The sequence below is a fragment of the Triticum aestivum genome, chromosome 6A, assembly GCF_018294505.1.
Source record: "Triticum aestivum cultivar Chinese Spring chromosome 6A, IWGSC CS RefSeq v2.1, whole genome shotgun sequence".
Taxonomy (NCBI): Eukaryota; Viridiplantae; Streptophyta; class Magnoliopsida; order Poales; family Poaceae; genus Triticum; species Triticum aestivum.
This window is the reverse complement of record NC_057809.1, coordinates 206037974-206044872: the sequence shown is the minus strand read 5'-3', so window position 1 is coordinate 206044872 and position 6899 is coordinate 206037974. Positions and strand designations below refer to the sequence as shown.

Below are 6899 nucleotides of genomic sequence, written 5' to 3'. Positions count from 1 at the left end.
TTGTATCCAATTCTTGTCTGCAAGTCCGGGATTGGTACTAGTAGGTTGCTAGTAGTGTTAATTACTCCTTCTAGTTGATGCTAGTTGGTTTATTTGGTGGAAGATCATATATTCTGATCCTATATGCATATTAATACCCCTCTGATTATGAACATGATTATGCTTTGTGAGTAGTTACGTTTGTTCCTGAGGACATGGGAGAAGTCTTGCTATTAGTAGTCATGTGAATTTGGTATTCGTTCGATTTTTTGATGAGATGTATGTTCTCTCTCCTCTAGTGGTGTTATGTGAACGTCGACTACATAACACTTCACCATTATTTGGGCCTAGGGGAAGGCATTGGGAAGTAATAAGTAGATGATGGGTTGCTAGAGTGGCAGAAGTTTAAACCCTAGTTTATGCGTTGCTTCGTAAGGGGCTGATTTGGATCCATATGTTTCATGCTATGATTAGGTTTACCTTAATACTTTTGTTGTAGTTGCGGATGCTTGCAATAGAGGTTAATCATAAGTGGGATGCTTGTCCAAGTAAGGACAGTACCCAAGCACCGGTCCACCCACATACCAAATTATCAAACTACCGAACGCAAATCATATGAACGTAATGAAAACTAGCTTGACGATATTCCCATGTGTCCTCGGGAGCGCTTTTCTCTATATAAGAGTTTGTCCAGGCTTGTCCTTTGCTACAAAAAGGATTGGGCCACCTTGTTGCGCTTTATTTACTTTTCTTACTTGTTGCTCGTTACAAATTATCCAATCACAAAATTATTTGTTACCATTTATTTTAGTACTTGCAGAGAATACCTTGTTGGAAACCGCTTATCATTTCCTTCTGCTCCTCGTTGGGTTCGATACTCTTACTTATCGAAAGGACTACGATAGATCCCCTATACTTGTGGGTCATCAGTCGTCTACATGGGCCCGGATCTCATCTGGAAGCTGGAGGAGGAGCCCACCATCCCATAAGAGGGGAATCGTGTTGCGGCGGCGACGACCATTCGCGATGGCGTGGAAGTAGGCCGTACTAGCATCACCCTTAAGGACCCATCGTTGGGTACCCCATTGGCGTCAATATGCCTCCTCATCCGTGTATATGACCATGAGCTATTCCTCGAGGTCGTACCGAAGAATCTACTCGTCAGGGGAAATACTAGAGGTGTCGGCCCGGAGGTCAAGGGCATGAATGGCGGCTAGGATGGCTTTCTTCCGGTCGCGAACAGCCTGGCCCAGGTTCGCGCCCCAACCCTTCATAAATTGGTGGGTGCGTTTAGCGCAAAAGTGGAGGGTGTCAACCGCCGAGAAGGGCCGGGGAGGCTGCGCCGGCCAGCGGCTGCTGACAGCCTCGAATCGAAAGCGGGGGGGGAGGGGGGGTTCTTTCTCGGACGAGAGTAGGAGAGGGATATGGTTTGACCCGATCCGGGTAATCGCGCAAAGAGATGCCTGGGGGCATCACAGTTCCCATTCCGGAGAGACTAGGCAGAACGAAGTGAGTCGGGTCTGCCTGGTGGTTGGTCCAGGTAAATCTGACACCAACCCTATCTAGTTTGCGGAGGCCTAGGTCTGCGATACAGTCATTGAACATCTACATCACAGGATAACATGCTGAGCTGAAATTTGTTGGTGAAATGTATATACTGAGACATGTTAAGTTGTTCTTCGTCGCAAGATCTGATTGAAAAATATCCACACTATTGCTTAACTGGATCTTTAATAGTTAACCAGTTAAACAGGTCGTCGCTATCATCGTCGTCATTGGGCGGTCATGTTCGTTAATATGTTTGACTTATTTGTATTGTCAACAATGATATGTTTGACTTAACTAGATAAACTTGTGGAATCAATAGGAAATCTCATTGTTTTTTTTTCGGGGTAGGAAATCTCATTCTTGATCCGCCACTAGGGTCAACTGGATTCTATATGTAAAGTACCATGGGGGTACTACTTGGTTAACTTATAAAATATATTACAAGCAGATATGTACACGCGAACCAACATCTTGTTGGACGGTTAGATGGACAGTGGCATTCTTAGCCCATCAGGGTTTAAGATCTGGTGCTTGCATTTATCTTGAATTATTTTAGGATTTTCGGCGATGCGCGTTCAGTTGAAGGAGACGTTCCTGTGAAATACGAGGCGCCTATGATGACTTTGATGATATGCCGGCTCAGCCTCCTGAAGGTGCTCATAAGTGTAGGATGTGCATGTGTGCATTTATAAAAGATAAGTGTATGCGCGTATATATGAACGTTTTGCGTCTGTACTGTTAAAAAAAAAACCAGATATGTACACTTGTACATGACTCACATTCCAAATTTACAGACAGCTACATCTTCTAGCTGGTTAAACAGAAAACAGTTACCCCCCAAAAGAAAAAGAAAAAGAGCTGAGCAGCGGCCTTCTTAATGGCCATGAGAGATAACCCGCGGGCCGTGGAACTTCGGCGACGGCGCGCGGGGGTAATGATCGACGTCGACGTCGGCACCGGGGCACGTGAGGAGGCGGCGGCGTGGTTTGGACTTTCCATAGAAGATCGAGTAGGGTGGATACTCCACAGATGTATACTCCTTAAACGTACTGAAACGTACGTGCCGCATACACTGTAATCTGCAGTTTTAAATCACACATAGTATCTTGGCGATCGATCTGCACTTTAGCAGCCACAGCCGCTTCATGTGCTTGCAAGCTATCTCCGGCGAAGCGTCGCTGATCTCCTGCGATCATTGTTGCTTTGCCGCAGTCGGCATGTGAGCTTCGATCAGCGTCTTTTGTTATACAATTTTCCGTCTAGTGCTTACTGGCTTACTGCTCCGGGTCCGGGGTGATGCATGCATGGTTATGGGAAAGGAGAAGTTAAGAGAGAAACGGAGAGAATCTGTAGGAGCGTGCAAGAATCCGAGCCAGCATACAAGAATGCGCATACGGATTGTGTCAATCTCCCTCTAAGATCCGCACAATCGTGTAGACGGTGATGGAGGTGGCCTGCCTCCCCTAACTTGACCACAGTTTCTTATGCTCAAGTCAAACTCAGTAGCTGTTGTTATTTGCGGCAAGTCGCTCTATATAAGGCTTCTTTACGTTAGTTGCTTAATTAGATTAGGGACTTTTATAACTATCAAACGTTCGGATTTTAGCAATAGGCAAGAACGATTCTTACTTCACTTTAATTATATACATGCATGCATTAGAATGACTAATTTTTCCTTTCACATGCACTCATCTCTCTAATTACATGCACTAGTAAGTATGCACGTGCAATGCACGTCTCGACTAAAATATATTGATCAAAAACATAATAATAGTGCTATCGTAATGAAAATCTACCTTTTGAAAAGCTGAAATCTCATGCAAAGAGCATATAATTCCTAAGTCATACAAATGACTGGAAATATTGTGCTTTATGAATCAACATGCCCATGTCCATTGCTTAGCATGCACCAAAGATCATTAACTACCAAACTAAACTAAATTTGAGGTACACTATTTCCAATCACGAAATATATATCTTCAATCTTAATTTCTTCTAGTTAGTACCTACAAATGGGCCACTGCCAATAAGCACCAAGCAAAAAAGAAATGCAAGTGCGCGTGGAGGCAATGGAAATTGGTAGTTTCCACATAAGCTGATCAAATGACATAATTCGTTAGAGTTCCGAGATACAAGTTTGTGCATCTAAGAAACAAAACATTGCAAGTTCATACAGAATCAAACCATCAATCTGCATAATATGACATCCTTGCTCCTGCGGCTGTAGCAAGTACACGTGAAACCAGTTAGAGAACTCGCTGACAGACAAATCAGTTGTGCAAACCTTTAAAGGTAGAACCACACTTACTTATAATAAACATTGTAATTTCATGAAAATAAAAGTTCATAGTACTACGATAAAGAATCATATTATTAATTTATTGAAGCTCACTGGTGCGAAGTAGACTACCTTAAGATTTATATGACCAAGAAAAATGGACAAGAGATGCAAATAAAGAAAATCCAGAAGTTGATGGCATGCACCTTAAAAAGTTTTTGCATATGTACAACACTCCAGAAGTCTCTAAAAATTCACATGTCATTAGCCTTGTGATAACTATAACTCCCCCTGACATACAGTTGTAGCCATAAAATGTGTTTGGCATTCAAATAAACCCGGGCCTAATATGAATCTATTGAGAAAAATCAATGTAACAAACAACTTTCAAAGATGTCAACAACCTACTGTAATTCTCCACCTTATGTTCCAGGGTCTGACCAAGGTTTCCTGTTATGCCTGTGTTAAGGGATGCATGTCAATCAAGAAAATGTGTTATGGTTACCTCATAAGAATAAGATGTTCATAGTGTGAGTTAACTCCCAATCGGTGCCTCTAGCCGAGGATCAATCACAATTCTGCATTTGTTCAAATAAACATTAAGTTGATATGTACGTAGCACCTGCTCATAAGTATAAAAGGACGTTCTTACTGACTACAATACATTGATGTAAAAAGTGAAAGATGATATTTAGCATGCATGCATGCACACACCTTTTCTGAAAAAAAAAGACAATTGTGACTAACCTTGGCTATTTGAAAATATGATCATGGTTGTGGTGACCATAAAAAATTGGTTCCTTCCGAAATATAATCCTACAATCATTAGTAGTGTACATAAGCAATGTCTGGTTTATTTCAATGGATGCACACTTTGCTACTGTGGTTAGGGCTGCTTGGGGTTGGGGAGGCCATACCTTCACCATCGCGCTTCCAGGTTTCTCTATCCTCTTCGTCCTCCCTAGCCTCCCTTGTTACCCACTCCGTCCCCTCTCTGCCTCCCCTCTTCCTCTCGGATCTCACTGATTGCGGGAGGCGACACACGCGGTCGGCCGACATCTTAGCACCATGGTTACAAAATATAGAAGTGTTCAAATAAATGATTCCTATGTTAGCACCGCTCTCACCATCCCGAATGAATAACCACATGCAGGTCAAGATGCTTTGCTCTGGAACATCAGCCAGTATATTAGATTTGCAACACACCTGGTGGCAAACCATTTTAAATCACTAGGTTTCTATTTCTAATCATGCCACTGCCTACTCAGCAACTTCAGAAAAGACATAATAAGCAAAGTAAATTAGATGGAAACCAAGAGCATGTCCCCTATGCCCCCCGCCAGTAGTCCACCAAAACTATCTAGTCGTCCGGCTGCCTCCCTTAATATCCATGGACATCGTACCCTCGAAAAAATTAATCCATGGACACCATGCTCCACTATATGCAATGTGAGATAAACGATAAGTAAAGGCAGCACAGGGGAGTGGAGGGAAGTATAAGAATGCCGTGAGATCTCATCTCCACCCCCATCCATACACCATCCATCATCCATCTTCCCGTTGGCTGTAGTGACGCCCCCTCTGCCTTTTACACGAATGTGGGGTCCTGGAGCGAAATGAAAAATGGGACCCTAATTCTGGAGATTTGTAAAATTCATAGTTTACCTAATTATATAACTTGGTGTTTTTTGTACATATTTAGAAATATGTCCACTATTGTGCAAGATAGTAAAGATTGTACTGTACTCCAGTGATCTAAATGCTCTTATATTTCTTTACAGAGAAAGTATCAATAAACTGATCTTATATTCCATTGAAACACATCATGATAAGTAATGAATATATTTAGTATTTTTAATATATTCAGTGCAACGGTTAGACCAGCAAAAGTATGGGATCAACTGATGAATAATAAATTGATCAATGACTGGATGGAGTCTTGACCTACAGTGTGTGGGCTTTTCGATCTGGCATCATGGCGTGATTATATACAAGTACATCCTCGATGGGAAACTGTTCTGCAGCCGAAAATGAAGACCACATCCCAGGTTAGGCTTAGTATGGCACGAACAACACAAGTACTGATAGCTGTAGAGTAGGAACTTACGACGCACATCAGCAACGTGGTGACACAACTACAGAGCTCGTCCTGCTCGCTCAATAGGTGGGCATCTTTTCTGGGGCTGTTCTGCTGCAGCAGCTTATCTGTGATCCGGCAGGGTAGCGCCACCACGGCCGCCGGCAAAGCTGGATATCATCACGGAAGAAAGTACAGTTCCACCTTCATGATGTACGAAGCCGGATTTTTGGGGCCTGTGCGATCCGTCAGGGCGGCGTCAACGCAGCCGCCACCACCGACGCCGTCCACCTCCACCAGTCCCTCTCCACGAGCGACACCGATGTTCTTGCTAGGGAGGAGCACTCCAGCGGGAAGAGCGGGCTCGCCCTGCGGCTTCACTCCGGGGACTTCATCCGGGAGGAGCAGGCCCGGCACCAGAGCCACGTGTCCCTCGTTCTCGCCCGCCTGCGCCGCGAATCGGCCTGGGCCGCCGCATTGTCGGCGCACGCATCTCTGGCTGCCGATGGGATCTCCCGTGCCGACCTGAATCAGGCCAACACCATGCCGATCTTCGTGGCATCGACGACGGAGATACAGGGGCCGGTGTTGTCCGGCGTCGGGAGCGACACGTACTTCTCTCACGTCGGCGTGGGCTGGCCCGCGCGGCCGCTCTGCATGGTGCCCGACACCAGTAGCCGCGATGTGGTTGAGGCTGCGAGCGAGGTAGGCGGCGGGTAGGGGAGGGCGTCGTGCAATCAAGATGTCGTGGGTGGGGCGCGGTGGAGGTTTGCTAAGGGCATGTCCATTGCAGAGCGCTTGCATCGGCGCTTATGATGAAAAAAATAAGCATTATAAAATAAAAAATTAGCTTAGCGTTTTACACGCCAACGCTGGGTGCTAAGGCGAATCAACCTGTGGTTAAGTTGGTCAGGTAGACAGTGCTATCCCCAACCCATCAGGGTTCAAATCCTGGTGCTCGCATTATTCCTGAATTTATTTCAGGATTTCCGGCGATGCGCTTTCAGTGGGAGGAGA

At 44.8% G+C, this 6899-nt stretch overlaps 1 long non-coding RNA gene across 1 annotated transcript; it reads right to left on the bottom strand.

The window, feature by feature from the left end:
- Positions 1–3695: 3695 nt before the first annotated feature.
- On the bottom strand, positions 3696–6643 carry LOC123130561 (uncharacterized). Its single transcript, XR_006463871.1, has 3 exons — positions 5913–6643; positions 4553–5823; positions 3696–4383 (listed from the first exon to the last, which is right to left on the bottom strand). It is a non-coding gene; the product is annotated as an uncharacterized lncRNA (long non-coding RNA).
- Between the last annotated feature and the right edge of the window lie 256 nt (positions 6644–6899).